This window comes from Triticum aestivum, chromosome 1A (genome assembly GCF_018294505.1).
Source record: "Triticum aestivum cultivar Chinese Spring chromosome 1A, IWGSC CS RefSeq v2.1, whole genome shotgun sequence".
Lineage (NCBI taxonomy): Eukaryota > Viridiplantae > Streptophyta > Magnoliopsida > Poales > Poaceae > Triticum > Triticum aestivum.
The window spans coordinates 255,114,590-255,132,447 of record NC_057794.1 but is presented as its reverse complement, the minus strand read 5'-3'; the positions used below and the strand labels follow the sequence as shown (position 1 = coordinate 255,132,447).

Below are 17,858 nucleotides of genomic sequence, written 5' to 3'. Positions count from 1 at the left end.
TCTGACTATCCTTACTGAATTCACCGTGCAATTGGACTGACTTCTGGGTGTCGCAATGTTTTAATTTTGACTTATGACACATTCAATCATTGTGCATAGCCCATACCTTTGGCTTGAAATGCACGATTGATCCAATTTTGTCCTCTTTCCGATTTAATCTTTGCTGCGATAAAGTGTATCTCTGATAGGCAGTTGTTGCTGAAAGTCTGATCAAAATACAATTTGTATCCGGACAGATGTTTGCAATACAATGTTGTCGGCTGAAAACCTCATTGCTAACCTTGGAACGCAGATCTGCTACGCTTCGGTAGCGCACCCCGAAGCAATGTTCAAGCCGAACGCGCCAACGCAGAGGTCCTGAGAGGCCTCAAGACCAGGACCTTCAAGAAGAAGCTCGAAGCATGCGGTAGGGGCTGGCACGACGAGCTCCAGTCCGTGTTGTGGTCCATCCGCACCACCGCCACCAAGCCAACGGGCGAGACCCCATTCTTCCTCATCTACGGAGCATTAGCGGTTCTCCCTCACGAGGTCATGCATCGCTCCGCACGGGTCCTGGCGTTTGATGAGACGCAGCAGGACACCACGCGGAGGATGGACCTCATGTTAGGGGAGGAACGCCGCCGTGAAGCTGCGCTGCGGGCGGCAAGGTACCAGCAGGCGCTGCAGCGGTACCACTATCGTAGCGTCCGCTCCAGGACGCTCGAGGTGGGTGACCTCATCCTGAGGGAGGTGCTCTCCAGGGAAGGGCTTCATAAGCTCTCACCCATGTGGGAGGGCCCGTTCAAGGTTGTCCATGTCTCCAGGCCTGGCGTTGCGTGCCTGGAGACATAGGACGGGGTACCCATCCAGAACGCCTGGAACATCCAGCACCTCCAGAAATTCTACCCATGAAGCAAGGCCCAGCGCCTGTGAAGCAAGGCCCCGTGCCTGTGAAGAATCGCCGCCCATGACACTCTCATGTAATAATGAGTGGGGTTGTACATGCCCCGGAGTCTCAGGAGTGCCGCCCTCGGGCCTCGGGGGTTCCCTCCCACGTCCAAGTGGCAGCACTTAGCTCCGCGCTAGTGAGAAGACTTGAAGACTAGACTAGGTGCCGGACGCGGATTTTCATTTGCTTTCCGTATTTGGCTCGCCTCTTTTAATTGAATTTGCTTCTGGTGTTCTTCGCTGATTTGGTTCTGTCACCTTCTGCCTCCGTTTCCTCTTCAGTTTAGCCCGCACCCTCTCTCTCGCATTCCTCGCGAGGGGGCTGGACGGGTGCCCTCGTGAGCGTTTTTCCTTTTCTGCCTTTCGTCTGCTTTTGGCGAGGCACCCTCGTTCGAGTCCACAAGATGGCGCCCTCTCCTAATCTGTTTCCCACGGGTACCGCGATACGAAGCGCTGGGTCAAGGCCGGCAGCGCCTGTGACCAAGGCTCGGGTGAACGATGAGCCTCTTAATGAATTTTTTGCAGTTCCTAAGCGCCTACCAGGCCAAGGAGGCCTCGGCAGGCACCAAGAAGCAAGTGCCTCATGAGGAGGGAGCTACTCCGAGCAAGTCAAGCTAAGTTAACTCTTCACAAAATAACGACACAACACAGAAACAACAAGCATAGCATAATGGTTGAGATCATAATTCGATACACGCCCCTCCGGGGCCCATTCTGGTTTCTTTTTGATGCAGGAAGGAAAGGAACAATAAAATAAAAGTGGCGCGTGCCCCTACAGCGATCCGCGAGGGCGGGCCCTTGGCACCGTCCCGAGCTCAGCCAGACCCTTCCTCACGCTTCACGGAGACACGACGACGAGACGACCCACTGCCGCCTTCGAAGCAGGCGCGGCGGCTGGCCGTAACCGTCGCTGCTGGAGCTATCGCTAGAGGAAGAGCCGCCATAGCTGGACGAGACGTGGTCGGCCCCATTGGCGGGTTCACCCTCATCCTCATCACGACCATCGCCGAGGCCGAGCACCTCCTCGCCGTTGTTGACCTCGGGGCAGCACCCGGCACGGTGACCGTCTTCCCCAAACACCCTCACGTAGATGGTCGCGTCACCGTCATACTTGAAATGAAGGGTGCACCGCCTGACCACGACACGCGCGCGGGCAAATGTCTGCCAGCCACGGGCCAAGGCTATGTTGCCCGCGACGGAGACCTCAACCGTGACCCAGAAAGCCTTGCTGCAGCAGCCATCCGCCTGCAGCCAAAACCCGCCTGGACCTGAGGCCGGCAGCTCGTCGGCGAAGAAGCGCGTGAGCTGAAGCTAGTTGCCGACCGGGTTCTCCGACCAGACAACGAACTCCAGCAGCACCTCGGCCGAGTGGAAGCGCGCCCGGGGAGGCCACGCAACCACGACACGTCTCCCTTCATTAACATGACTGCCACGACCGGAGTGACCCCTGCCACGCGGAGCGGCACCGCCACGGCTGCGAGGGCCGCAGCGGGGGTCGCGGTGTCCTTGCCGGGACGCTCGCGTCCACGCTTGGGCACCGGAGAGCCGGGCCCCTCGCGAGGGGCCTTCCCCTTCTCTGCGGCAGAGAACCTTTTCGACGGCGCCATTGGTGTTGGAACTGGCGATGGAGCAAAGGGGGAGAAGCGAACGGAATAGGAAGGGATGGGCGACGGGGGCTCTGCCCCCCTCCCCATTTATAGCAGGAGAAGGCGAACCAGCGCCCCCATGATCACAGGTAATGATGGTTTTTCTTTGCATGTCGCAGGGACTTGTCAAGTCGGGTAGTTGCCGAGGCAGCGTGGGGAAGCAGAGATGCCCATGACCAATCAACCGCCACGCGTCGAGCAAGGCCGCAGGCTATTGGGGCCCGCAGCGCTCCACACTTGCCCCTTGGCTTCGCCTCGAAGTCAAGCCCGAGCGCGCCTTGGGCCCGGGGGCTACTGTCGGTGTTCTGGAAACGGGGGTCCCCAGACTTGCCTACCTGCGGCCCACGGTGTGGCTCTGCGAGCGGGCCCATACAACCCATATTCACCAACAAGTATTCAAGACCCTCGTGAGGGGCCAAGCCTCGCGAGGCGGACGACACAAGACCTCCTCAAAAGCGGCCTCACCAGGCTGGCTCACGAGGGGCGGAGAGATCAAGGCCAGGCAAACCTCACGAGGTTCCAATGACGTGAGCCATGACGTTCGAGACCAGGCGGGCACCAGCGCACACAGTGTCCTTCTTTCCTCTTTGGTGCAAGGAAGGCAAGCGCAGACGCAGAGTACTGAGGCGTCAAGCAAAGGTTTCCATATCGGTGCAACGGGACCAAGACCAGCATGACGGCACGACGAAGGTCATCGTGGAGCCCAAGACAGCGTCACCACCAGAGCCTTTGGCAGGCGAAGACTACTTTTGTCAGGATAAGCTATACTAGCTGTCCCCTTTCGAATTGGCCGTTGTCGGCTCCCTTCCCGCTCAGTATTTGGGGAGAGGGCCAGGGCCTCTACAAAGAGGACTAGCCACCACCATCGTTTGGGGACCGAGATTCAACCCATCCACATACTCACCGAGCACAAGAACACCTCGCCTCAGGAGGCTGTTCTTCTCCCTGTACTGTTCATTCTCAGCCCAAGAGGCAATCCACCACCACCACACTAGAATAGGGTATTACATCATAATGGTGGACCGAACTAGTATAAATCTTCTGTCTTTTGTGTTGCGAGTTCGTCGAGTTAGTCCTTGAGATCTTAGCAAAGTTAAGACGTGGATCGATAGGGGAAGATCTTCGCGCCCACCCCAACGTTCGAACCTTAAAGGTTTTGTTGGAACCTGTGATTCGAAAGCGACGACGCAAACGGATGCGAGAACGGATAGAGCGGCAGCTGCACGGGTGCTCTTCCGGCCAGTATGCGCGCCGTGACGCCTGCATCCATGATTTTGAGCCCGCCTCGCGGTTAAGTCGAGAGAGATAAATACATCAGACCGAGATCGATGTCGAGAGAAATAGAGACAGAGACCAAGCAAGAGTGCTCGTGGATCGACCAGGCCATCACCTTCAGCAGACGAGCTGCCAGGAGCCACGAGTCGAGGATCTCCCTCTTCCGCTGGACAGCGCCCATCGAGTTCATTAGCGAAGATTGGGGGCGTCAGCGGTGGATCAGGTAGTCTCCATCTTCCGCTCACTTTTCAGACTTTCCCCCTATATGTTGCAAGGATATGCGGCGACAGTGGTTGTGCGTGTGCGGCATGCAGCGGCTCTCTTGGGCCGGTGGGGTGTACGATACATTCGTGCACACGTGTGCTGGCCAGCGGCATGCGTGTCCAACATCGTGTCCGTGTATGCGTGTGTCTCGGGCGTGGTCTGCGTGCTGGGTGTCGTGTGTGTGTCCAGTGTGTCGGGCGTGCTGTGCATGCGTGTCTGGTTCTCTGCCACGCCAGCCACGATCCTGGGCATCAACAATGGCGTGCATCTTATTCCAAAAACTAGCATGCATTATGAAGGGAGCAGCAGTCCAGCATATCCCCGGGTTTCTTTTGGCCCCATAGCTGTGGTACGCATGAAATTAATCATGTGGTTGCATAGGAGACAAGGGACGTCAATCGTTGGGATGTACATCTGGGCAACATATCGGGTGAAAACGCCTGTCCAGTGAAAATCTAGAAACTTTTCCTCCTATTCATCAGATCTAAAATGAACGAATTATATGAGAGCTGGGATTCCCTTAGCCATTTAGACATGTTTGACAGATAACCCCCTGCCAAGTCTTAATATCGTTGTACAACTTCATCTCCTACCTCCGATCCGATCTAATCCCCGTCCAAAAAAATCACCACCAGAGTTCCATAAAAAAAATCACCGCCGAAGACCCGGCGCTCATGGGCGTCGATGACCATCGGGCTAGACGCTAGAGATCCCTGTGATTTTCTGTACATACTAAGAGAAGCTATGCATGACCTCTGGTGGCTGTGCACAAATGCTTCGTCGTGAGACTCAGCCAAGGCGTGAAGCTGATTTGGATTTTGCAACAATGGTCAGTTGGAAGGGGGATTGGATCACTAATGCCTCTAAGAATTGCGGATGATACTTTGTCACGCAATGAGCTTCTTCTAATCAATCCGAATCCTCCACTAACTTCTTGTAATCAATTCCAGATTCAATGAAATTAGGGGCTGCGAGATCCTGAGTAAAGGAACTTGTAGGTCAGTTGTAACAAAATTTAGATTCATGGTACAATTTGCTCACACTTGCCGAACGGACTATAGACCAAATAAATAGTAAACAAGCAAGAAATTGAGCAGAGATATGAACTCTAGGTGCAGATCTCAACTAACTAAAGAAAGCAACTAAGCTAATTTTCTACATAGGGGTTCGCGAGCCCTCTCGTGCCCTGCGACATGTGAGCCAGGGGCCTGCTATGGTGTCCCTCGAAAGCAGGGAGAGCGTGTCTCACTCGCCGTTTAGAACAGCCTGCCATGTAGCACTTGCTCGCCAGCCATCGCCGTTTTCAGGAAATGCCATTCCACAAGTTGGTCGGCATCGAGGCGGAGCCTCAAAAGCAGGACAGGATAGTTGCAGGCTCGAGCACATTGCCCGGTGTCGCGAGCACCGGGTTTCCGGGGTGTTCCCGTGGTGATTTGTTTTGACAGGCATTAGATCGGGTCGGAGGTAGGAGATGAAGTTGTACAATGAGATTAAGACATCGCAGGGGGTTTTCTGTCAAACACGTTTAAGTGGCTAAGGGGAATCCCACCTCTCATATAATCCGTTCATTTTAGATCTAATGGATAGGAGGGAAAGTTTCTAGATTTTCACTGAACAAGGATTTTCACCCGATACGTTGCCGTACATTTGATCTGATTATTTTTTAGATAAAGAAGTAGATATAGATATTAGAAAAGGAAGTAACACGAGAGAGTTTTATGATCCGTAGCTCATCCTATAAAATAGCACCACATGCCCACAATACGCGTCGACTAGCCGCCCAACATCTTGTCATGTACTGTCTGACCTCTACACCCTCCCCTCCCACTCCGCCCCGCGAGCCTTAGGTCTCCGGCAATGTGTCGTTACACGGTTACTCGATCTGACCAATCTTGTTTGCGTTGTGCGAAAATGAGGAGTATGACCATGGAGGTCACTTGTCATGTCCAGTTCATCCAGATTAGTTTTTCTTTCAAGTTTTAGAACATTCCTTTGTGGGGGCACAATGATAGGTGTCACATGTGGTTACGAGGTCATCATCGCCGGATTGGTCACGTTCGGATGTGTTGTGATCACCATGGCCATCGCCGGTGACTGTGAGATCGGGTGGCGTGTTGAAATTGATGACTTGAACCCGCTGGTAGTCTTGACTCATGCTTATTGGACTAAAGTTATGATAAAAATATTTCCCTGTTGCAACGCACGGGCATGTTTGCTAGTAACTTCTATGTCAATATGAACAAACATAAATCATTACGTTGTCTTCCTTGTCCAATGTCAACACTTTTGGCATATAATATTTTGATGGGGGCTCACAATCATAAAAGATGTCCAAGATAGTGTATTTGCATGTGAATCTTCTCTTCCCTTATTATTCTTTCATGAATTGCATCATTGACTAATGCTATGTTTGTTAACCTCCAATGAATTTTACTAGTTATACTCTTCCTTATGTGATGTCATTACTTATCATAAGATTAGCATATAATCTTTTTCATTTATTTCCTTTATTTTTATTGTACATGAAAATAAAGAAAGCAAAACTCAAAGTAAACTTTATTATATATCTTGCACACGATTACAAGGATAGATTACTAAGCAAGCACTTGAAAAGAAAGAATCGAACTAAACTTTTATTCAACTAAATCGAAAGATAGCTAAGGATCGAACTAAGATAAGTAAAGGCAAAAGATAATGGAGGTGATACGATATCGGGGCACCTCCCCCAAGCTTGGCATAAGCCAAGGGGAGTGCCCATACCCGATACTCAAGTCTCCTTTGGTGATGAAGAAGGTGGTGGTGATGCAGTAGTGGAGGGTTCATCCTTCTCCTTCAGGCTCAAAAGATACTCCATTCTTCGGATGATGCTCCGAAGGGTAATGATGTGCTCTTGCAATAAAATATTTTCACAAGTGAGATATTTGTTTTGAACACGAACCGTTTCAATGATCCTAAAGGCTTTGATCTCAGTGGGAGTGAGGTATTCATAGTATGGTTGAAGCATACCTTCCTCTTCCTCCATGGGCAAGGTGTGACACCCCTGATTTGACCGTATACTAATCATACACGCAAATATGTATGACCAAGATCAGGGACTTACAGGAAGATATCACAACACAACTCTAGACACAAATAAAACAATACAAGCTTTATATTACAAGCCAGGGGCCTTGAAGGCTCGAATACAAATACTCGAAGACACAAGAGTCAGCGGAAGCAATAATATCTAAGTACGGACATAAGTTAAACAAGTTTGCCTAAAGAACGCTAGCACAAAAGTAGCAACGATCGAAAAGGCGAGGCCTCCTGCCTGGGACCTCCTAACTACTCCTCGAAACCGAACTCCATGTAGAATCATCCTCGGGATCCTCCGGCTCTTGGACTCCATCATATGATCGCAATAACCAGGAAAGGGGAAAAAGAAGTAGCAAGGCAACCGTGAGTACTCATCCAAAGTACCCGCAAGCAAGGAGCTACACTACATATGCATTGGTATCAATGAAAGGGGTAGTATATGTGGACTGAACTGCAAAATGCCAGAATAAGAGGGGGATAGCTAGTCCTATCGAAGACTGCGCTTCTGGTAGCCTCCATCTTGAAGCAGTAGAAGAGAGTAGATGGTAAGTTCACCAAGTATCATCGCATAGCACAATCCTACCCGGCGATCCTCTCCTCATCGCCCTGTTAGAGAGCGATCACCTGGTTGTATCTAGCACTTGGAAGGGTGTGTTTTATTAAGTATCCGGTTCTAGTTGTCATAAGGTCAAGGTACAACTTCGGTTCGTCCTTTTACCGAGGGACACGGCTATTCGAATAGATAAACTTCCCTGAAAGGGTGCACCACATTTCCCAACACGCTCGATCCCCTTTGGCTGGACACACTTTCCTGGGTCATGCCCGGCCTCAGAAGATCAACACGTCGTAGCCCTACCTAGGCACAACAGAGAGGTCAGCACGCCGGTCTAACTCCTATGGCGCAGGGGTCTAGGCCCATCGCCCATTGCACACCTGCATGTTGCGAGGGCGGCCGGAAGCAGACCTAGCCTCCCTAATACAAGAGCAGGTGTTCCAGTCCAATCCGGCGTGCGCCGCTCAATCTCCGACGTCAAGAAGGCTTCGGCTGATACCACAATGTCGAGTGCCCATAACTATTCCCGCATAGTTGGTTAGTGCGTATAGGCCAGTGGCCAGACTCAGATCAAATACCCAGATCTCGTTAAGCGTGTTAATTGAATTAACCGCGAACGCCGACCAGGGCCAGGCCCACCTCTCGCTAGGTGGTCTCAACCTGCCCTGTCGCGCCGCCACAAAGTAACAGTCGGGGGTCGTCGGGAACCCAGGTCCACCACTACCTGGATGGAACCACATGCCCCTTCAGCCCCCACATCGGAATCACTTGCGGGTAAGGTATCAACAACTATAGCAACAATGACAGGCTATGCAACAGAATAGGATTAACCGAAAGCAGTAACATGCTACACTACTCTAATGCAAGCAGTAGAGAGAAGAATAGATGATATCAGGTTGATCAAGGGGGGGCTTGCCTGGTTGCTCTGGCAAGAAGGGTTCGTTGTCGATGTAGTCAATCACAGGGGTACCGACAACGGTCTCAGGGTCTACCAGAAAGAAGTAACGGAGAGGGAACACAATAAATAACAGAGCAATCAAAGCATCACAAAGCATAACATGCCAATACGCACTAGGGGTCACCTAACGCGGTAGTAAATGATACTGGCGAATGGCGAAAACATCCGGGAAAGTATCCCTGGTGTTTCGCGTTTTCGGACAGACGGGCCAGAGGTGGAAAGTTGCATGTTCACTATGCTAGGGATGTGTGGCGGACGAACGGGCTGCGTATTTGGATTCGTCTCGTCATTCTGAGCAACTTTCATATATAAACTTTTTTAATCTGAGTTACAGTTTATTTTATATTAATTTTCTAAGTTTTATTCATTTTCTGAATTTATTTTAATTCGAAAATAAAATAGCAAAAGCTAAGTGTACCCAGGGAATACTTCCCTGAGTGCATGACAAGTGGGTCCAGGGGTCCCAGTTGACCAGTCAAACTTTGACTGGTCAACAGGGGGTGGGACCCCACTATCATTGTCTAGCTGACTTAAGTTAATACTTTGTTTTAGACTAATTAGGTTTTAGTTAATTAAGTTAACTAATTAAATTACTAATCAACTAATTAAATATTTTAAAATTTATTATTTATATCCTCTTTTTTTGGGCGGGGCCCAGGTGCTAGTGGCCCACCGGGCTCCTGGCCGGGCACTACGCACGGCCTCGCAGAGGAGGCCCGGCGGCCACGGTCAGACGCACGGGGGCAGGGGCCGGCCGGCAACGGGGCGTCTTCGGCGGAGGACGGCACCAGTGCCGGCGGGAAGTGTGGGGCGGGCGCTACAGGCAAGCGGCGGTGGCAGGCGGATGCGGGACAACAACAGCAGCTTCAACAGAAGCGCACATGCAGCAACGCAGTTAGCAGCAGGCAGCAACGCACGACCGCGGCGGGGTGCGGGCGCACACGGCGCAGATGCGCGAGGGCGCGGGCAGGGGCGTGCAAGCGCAGTCAGGGCGCAGCCTAGGCGAGGAAGGGCGCGGGCAGGAGCCGGCGTGCGTGTGCGCGCGGAGTGGAGCTCCAGCCATGGCGGCCGAACGCGGGGAAGGCCCAAACAATGAGGGATCGAGCCAGGAAATGAGGGGGGTGGGGAGAGGAGCTCACCATGGAGCGGAAGGCGTTCTCGGGGAGGCCGGGGACGAGCCGGAGAGGCAGTGGTGACGGCGAGATGCGGAGGCCAGAGTAAGAAGACGAAGATGGCATTGGCTACATTGCTTCCCTCCTTTCTCCGATGCCCGGAACGGACGCGCACGAGCACGACAAGCCTCCAGGACGTGCACCTGCCCACTGGGGAATCCGGTGGATGCGTCAAAGAGGGCAAGGCCACGGTGATCGCACGAGCTTGCGAGGTCAAATTCGAACCAGAGAGGGGACGAGTACGAAGGGGATCAAGGGGGAATGGGCGAGGCCGATCTAGGGTTTCGTATGGACGCCTTAGTAGGCCGAGGGAGGGTGCGGATGGCCGGCACGTGGCCCTGGCGCCATGGATGGCCGGCACGCATGGCTCCGCCTCTCCCCTGCGAGAGGTAGGGGAAAAGGCCGGCCAGCTGGGCTGGGCCTTGTACAATATTAGTACTGGGCTTAAGTGAACAGGGGGGATTTCTCCTTTTCTTTTCTATTTCTTTATATTTTTTCTATTTTCCAATTTAGCTATTGTTTTTCTAAATAGTTTAGTGATCAAATAAATTTTTTTAATTATGAAACTTTGCACAAAATGATATGAAATATTCTAGGGTTGCACAAAAAGTAATGAGGGCATTTGCAATTTACTTGATTTTCAGTTTGAATTTAAATGTGTTGAACATCTGTTGCTGGGTCTGTTTTAAATACTTTAGGGGCATTTTAACAACTCAAATAATGTTTGTTTAAACATGTATATACAGTGATTATTTTCAACCCAACGAACATTTTTTCGTTTTACCGTTTAAAAAATATATTATTTTGACTTGAAATTTAAAATTGAATTTGACTTTGATTTTTATTAAGTGGCAACGTGCATAGTAATCATGATGACATGCCCACCATCAGGGGGTATTACTGTAGCATGATTCTCGGGGTGTTACACAAGGCATGCTCTACTGCTGGAACTTGATCTCCAACAGCTTCCTTGCTCATGTCCCTCTTGAAAGATTCATCGGGCTCTTCTCTCTTCAATTCAATATTCATCAACCAAGCATTCTCCTCTACGTTGTTGGAGGGGGAAGAAGACATGATGCTGCCTTGGTAATGTAGATCTGTCAGAAAACAACAAGTAAAGACAACAGGAGATTTCTCCGTGATACGGTGGTCAATAGGTTCGGGGGGTATATAAAGATTTTTTATCTTGGGAAACAAGCAAACGGGAGAAAAACGAAGTCCGGAAGGTACCCGAGGTGGGCACAACCCACCTGGGCGCGCCTGGCAAGCCAGGCGCACCCTGGTGTCTTGTGCCCACCAAGATTACCTTCCTGGTAGTTTCTTATTTTCCTAATTCTTAATATATTCCAAAACTGACAAAAAATATTTTTGTGGATTTTCGGGAGTCTGTTTACTTACTGTATCACGTACCTCCTCTTTTTTCATGATTCTGGAGTGTTGCGGAAGGTTTCCTTATGTGTTCTTCCGGTGTCATAGTTTGGATAATATTTCTTTCAACATTAATGGGCGTACCTGAGATATAATGTTTTATTCTTTACCCATTGACAACATTCGGGTTAGTACCTTCGGCATTATTTTTTTGATAGCTCCAGATCTATAAAACTCCTCAATAATATAGGGTCCTTCCCATTTGGAGAGAAGTTTCCCTACAAAAAACTGAAATGAGAGTTGTACAACATAACATATTCTCCAACTTTGAACTCACGCTTTTGGTTCTTTTATCATGCCATCTTTTGACTTTTTCTTTAAATAACTTGGCATTTTCATAAGCTTGGGTTCCCCATTCATCTAGTGAGATAATATCAAATAAGCTCTTTTCACCGGCAAGTTTGAAATCATAGCTGAGTTCTATAATTGCCAAATATGCTTTATGTTCTAACTCAAGAGGCAAATGACAAGCTTTTCCATAAACCATTTTGCAAGGAGACATACCCATGGGTTTTTTATATGCTATTCGGTAAGCCCAAAGTGCACCATCTAATTTCTTAGACCAATTCCTTCAGGACCTATTTACAGGTTTTTGTAAAATTAATTTTATTTCTCTATTGCTAAGTTCAACTTGACCACTAGACTGAGGATGATAGGGGGATGGAATTCTATGGTTAGCATCATACTTAGCAAGTATTTTACGAGAAGCACCATGAATAAAGTGTGAACCACCAACGGTCATTAAATATCTAGGGACTCCAAACCTTGGGAAAATAACTTCCTTAAGCATTTTAATAGAGGTGTTGTGATCAGCACTACTAATTGGAATAGGTTCTACCCACTTAGTAACGTAATCAATAGCAACTAAAATATGTGTATACCCATTAGAGGAAGGAAAAGGTCCCATGTAATCGAAACTCCAGACATCAAATGGTTCAACAACAAGAGCATAATTCATAGGCATTTCCTGACGCTTACCAATATTACCAATTCTTTGACATTCATCACAAGATAAAACAAACTTATGGGCATCCTTGAAGAGAGTAGGCCAATAAAAACTAGATTGCAATCCCTTGTGAGCAGTTCTATCTCCCGCATGATGCCCACTGTAAGCTTCAGAGTGACATTTTCGTAGGATTTGTCCCTGTTCATGCTCAGGTACACAATGTCTAATAATACCATCTACTCCTTTATAAAGATGTGGGTCATCCCAAAAGTAATGTCTTAAATCATGGAAGAATTTTTTTCTTTTTTTGGTAAGTGAAGCTAGGTGGTATATATTTAGCAACAATATAATTAGCATAGTCAGCATACCAAGGAGTGTTATGAGAGACATTTATTGCAGCTAATTTCTCATCAGGAAAACTATCATTAATAGGTTGGGGGTCATCAAGAATATTTTCTAACCTAGACAAGTTATCAGCTACGATGTTCTAAGATCCTTTTATATCAGTGATGTGCAAGTCAAATTCTTGTAGCAAGAGAACCCACCTAATGAGTCTAGGTTTGGCATCTTTCTTTTCCATAAGATATTTAATAGCAACATGATCAATGTGAACAATCACTTTAGAATCAACAATGTAAGATCTGAATTTATCACAAGCAAACACAACTGCTAAGAATTCTTTTTCAATAGTACCATAATTGCATTGGGCACTGTCTAGAGTCTTACTAGCATAATTATTGACATTTAATTTCTTATCAACTCTTTGTCCTAAAACAACACCAACAGCATAATCACTAGCATCACACATAATTTCAAAAGGCAAGTTCTAATCAGGTGGTTGAACAATAGGTGCAGAAATTAAGGCTTTCTTAAGTGTTTCAAAGACTTCTACACAATCATCACCAAAAAATGGAACATACTTTTGTAAAATATTTGTAAGAGGCCTAGAAATTTTAGAGAAGTATTTAATAAATCTCCTATAGAAACCAGCATGACTAAGGAAACTACGAATACCTTTAATATCTTTGGGACATGGCATTTTCTCAACTGCATCAACTTTAGCTGTATCCACCTCAATACCCCATTCAGAAATTTTATGTCCCAAGACAATACCTTTATTAACCATAAAGTGGCACTTATCCCAATTCAAGACAAGATTGGTTTGCTCGCATCTCTACAAAACTCGATCAAGTTTTCTTAAGCAATCATCAAAAGAAGTTCCATAAACGAAAAAATCATCCATGAAAACTTCAACAATCTTTTCACAAAAATCAGAGAATATAGCAGTCATACATCTTTGAAAGGTAGCAGGTGCATTGCATAAACCAAAAGGCATATGTCTATAAGCATAAGTTCCAAAAGGAAAAGTAAAGGTGGTTTTCTATTGATCAGGCTGTGAAACAGGTATTTGAGAAAAACCAGAATATCCATCGAGAAAACAAAAGTGTGTGTGCTTAGATAATCTTTCTAGCTTTTGATCAATGAAAGGCAGAGGGTAATGATCTTTTCTAGTTGCTTTATTTAATATTCTAAAATGAGTTACCATTCTATAGCCAGTGAAAATTCTTGGTGGAATAAGTTCATTTTGATTGTTAGGAACAATAGTAATACCTCCTTTCTTAGGGACACAATGAACATGACTTACCCATCTACTATGAGCTATAGGATAGATTATACCTGCTTCCAGAAGCTTCAGTATTTCAGTTCTTACCACTTCTTTCATTTTAGGATTTAAATGTATTTGGTGATCAACAACGGGTTTAGCATCAGGTTCCATATTAATCTTGTGCTGACAGAGAGTGGGACTAATGCCCTTGAGATCATCAAGAGTATATCGAATAGCAGCTCGGTGCTTCTTCAGAATTTCAATAATCTTTCTTCTTCATGTTCTGAAAGGTTAGCAATAATAATAAAGGATATATCTCATCAAGATAAGCATATTTCAAAGTGTTTGACAATTGTTTTAATTCAAACACAGGATCCGCTTTAGGTGGAGGAGGACCTCCTAGAGTTTCAATAGGCAAATTGTGTTTAAGCAGAGGTCGTTGTTCAAAGAAAGTTTTATCTATCTCATTTCTTTCATGGATATGCATATCATTTTCATGGTCTAGCAAATATTGTTCTAGTGGATCAGTAGGAGGCACGGTAATAGAAGCAAGACCAATTATTTCATCCTTACTAGACAACTCTCTCTTACGATGTTTTCTATTGAACTTGGAAAAATTAAACTCATGAGAGACATCACCAAAACTAACACTAGCAATTTGTTTCTCACAATATATTTTAGCATTAACGGTGTTCAAGAAAGATCTACCAAAGATAATAGGACAAAATTCATCTTGTGGGGAACCAAGAACAAGAAAATCAGTAGGATATTTTATTTTCCCACACAAGACTTCAACATCTCTAACAATCCCAAGTGGTGTGATAGTGTCTCTATTAGCAAGTTTAATAGTAACATGTATGTCTTCCATTTCAGCGGGTGCTATTTCATTCAAAATTTCTTGATATAAGGTAAAGGGAATAGCACTCACGCTAGCACCTAAGTCACATAAACCATGATAACAGTGATCTCCTATTTGGACCGAGATAGCATGCATGCCAACAACAGGTCTATGTTTATCCTTTTCATCTGGTTTGACAATTCGAGGAGCTTCATTACAGAAGTAAATAACATGCCCATCTATATTTTGTACCAAGAGATCTTTAACCATAGCAACACTAGGTTCTACCTTGATTTGTTCAGTAAGCTTAGGTGCTCTAATAAAGCTTTTATTGACCATGGTTTAGACCTTAGCATCTTCCTTTATCCTAACAGGGAAAGGTGATTTTTCGATGTAAGTAGTAGGAACAAGTGGGTCAACATTATAAATGATAATTTCATCTTTAACTACAACCGGTTCTTTAATTTCTTCTTTAATAGATGGGTGATATTTAAACCACTTCTCTTTAGGGAGACCAACATGAGTAGCAAAATGATTCACAAAAAGAGGCTACTATCTCAGAGTCAAGTCCATATTTAGTGCTAAACTTTTGAAAAGCATCGGTATTCATAAAAGATTTAACACAATCAAACTTAAGCTTAATACCTGACTCTTTACCTTTGTCTAGTTCCCAATCTTCAGAGTTGTGTTTAATTATTTCTAAAATATCCCACCTGAATTCAATAGTCTTCTTCATAAAAGAACCACTACAAGAAATATCAAGCATGGATTGATCATCAATAGAAAGCTGAGCATAAAAACTCCGAATGATAATTTATCTTGAGAGCTCATGATTGGGGCATGAATATAACATTGACTTAAGACTCCCCCAAGCTAGAGTGATACTTTATCCTTCACGTGGCCAAAAATTATATAAATATAATTCTGATCACGATGAACTAGATGCATTGGATAATTTTTGGTGAAATTCCAGTTTCAAACGATTCCAATTCCAAGATCCAATGTCATCGCATAGCCTATACCATGACAATGCTCTTCCCTTCCAAGATAAAGGGAAAACCTTCTTCTTAGATTCATCTCCAGGTAAACCTGCAAGCTTAAATAATCCACAAATTTCATCCACATATATCAAGTGCATATCAGGATGTTCAGTTTCGTCTCCTGCATAAGGATTAGCTAGCAGCTTTTCTATCATACCCAAAGGAATTTCATAACCAATATTTTCAGTAGGTGCAGTAGGTTGAGGGGCAACAAATTGTGGTTCCGGTCAAGGTGAAGATACCCCGAACAAACCCCTCAAAGGATTGTTCTCTGTAGTAACAAGTGACAACAAATTTTAGCACGCAGTAATAATTTTTGGGAAAACTTTGTTTTTACCACTCTAGTTTTTGCCAACTTTGCTCATGCCACTCTAGAATTTGACATTTCACTTTTGCCACTCTTAGCTTTTGACAATATATCACTTTTGCCATTCCGTGGCAAAAGCAAAAAAAATTAGAGTGGCAATTGTGATACATGTCAAAAGCTAAGAGTGGCAAAAGTGAAATGAAAAATTATTGTTTTTGCCATAGAATGGCATTTGTGATGTATTGTCAAAAGCTAAGAGTGGAAAAAGTGAGATGTCAAATTCTAGAGTGGCATAAGCAAAGTTGGCAAAAACTAGAGTGGCAAAAACAAAGTTTTCCCATAATTTTTCCTTACTGATTTCCACTTACCAAGAGCGCTTCACTCCCCGGCAACGGCGCCAAAAAAGAGCCTTGATGCCCCACAAGTATAGGGGATCAATTGTAGTCCTTTCGATAAGTAAGAGTGTCGAACCCAAAGAGGAGCAGAAGGAAATGACAAGTAGTTTTCAGCAAGGTATTCTCTGCAAGCACTGAAATTATAATTAGCGAGTAGTTTCATAGCAAGATAATTTGTAACGAGCAAGTAACAGTGTCGGTGCACAAAAGTGGGGGCTCTCTTTTGTACCCATTTACTTCTGCACGGGCAGTTGGAGCCGTGCCTGCGGCCACACCTAGCGGTGCAGAGGAAGCAAAACCACAAGACAACCAGAACAACGCCAAGTCCGAAACACGAAGAGCAGGAGGGCGAGGTGGACTCCCCCGGCAAGGCCCTTGCTGGGGCGGCCTCTGCAGCCCCGGCAAGAGCCTTTCCGGGGCAACTTGCCCGACACCAGCAGAGCCGCCACCCTTGAGCCCAAGGGTTCCAATACCATCGACCACTTTGGAACCGAGGCTTGGGAGGCACCTCCATGGTGGCATGCAAATCTTTGTGAAGACAGAGAGCCTACAAGACTAGATGATGACCAGAAGACAAGACGATCACAAGAATCCTTGCCGAGGATGCCCACGAGGCCCCGGCAAGGCCCCTTGCCGAAGACGCTCGCAAGGCCCCGACAAGACTCTTGCCGAGGGCGCTCACAAGACCCCGGCAAGATCCTTGCCAGGAATATATGCGGGACTGTGGCAATGCCTTGCCGCCCCATCATGACCCCAGCTCAGCGGCCAACCCACCAACTGAAGCAAGTATCCACGTGGCAGTACGTGGATACTAATCCAACTAGCCAAACACCAGCGTGGCGGCACGCAGATCTTCGTGAAGGCCCTACCACCACGCCAACTCAGCAGCCTGCCAGCCTAGGTGGTGCTGCATGCATCGTTGGCCTGGACGCGTGTCGGAGTAAGGCAGAGTGGCGACGGACGGGACGGGCCTCGTTACCACCCCCGATAAAGCAAGCGGACACCTAAGTAGTGCATTTAATGCACTTTGTCCTGTGATGACATGCGATAAGCTTGTACACTGTATACCTTTCCACCTCCTATGTGCCACTATGGCATCCCCTTTTGACTATAAAAGGAGGCCCGCGGCATACTGAGAGGGGATTCAGATCTTTTGGACGACGCACACATCGTATCTATTTCAAGAACTCAAGAACACCCAAATATACACAAAAGCAGGACTAGGGTATTATGCGTCCTTGCAGCCCGAACCTGGGTAAACGATCCTCGTGCTGGCTTCTAGAACCGCTCTTGGCACAACCCCACGCCCGCCAACCATACCATAAAGGGACCGTAGTGATCCCATAGGTTTCATTTCCCCCGACATCTCTGGCGCGCCAGGTAGGGGACGTGCAGTTGTGGTTGGCGCAGCAGCTTCATCGTAGTCGT

The 17,858-nt window shown here is 46.8% G+C and overlaps 1 long non-coding RNA gene across 1 annotated transcript; it reads right to left on the bottom strand.

Moving 5' to 3' along the window:
• Positions 1-3,546: 3,546 nt before the first annotated feature.
• Positions 3,547-4,142, bottom strand: LOC123115659 (uncharacterized). The gene is made up of 2 exons (XR_006456706.1): positions 3,964-4,142; positions 3,547-3,833 (listed from the first exon to the last, which is right to left on the bottom strand). It is a non-coding gene; the product is annotated as an uncharacterized lncRNA (long non-coding RNA).
• Between the last annotated feature and the right edge of the window lie 13,716 nt (positions 4,143-17,858).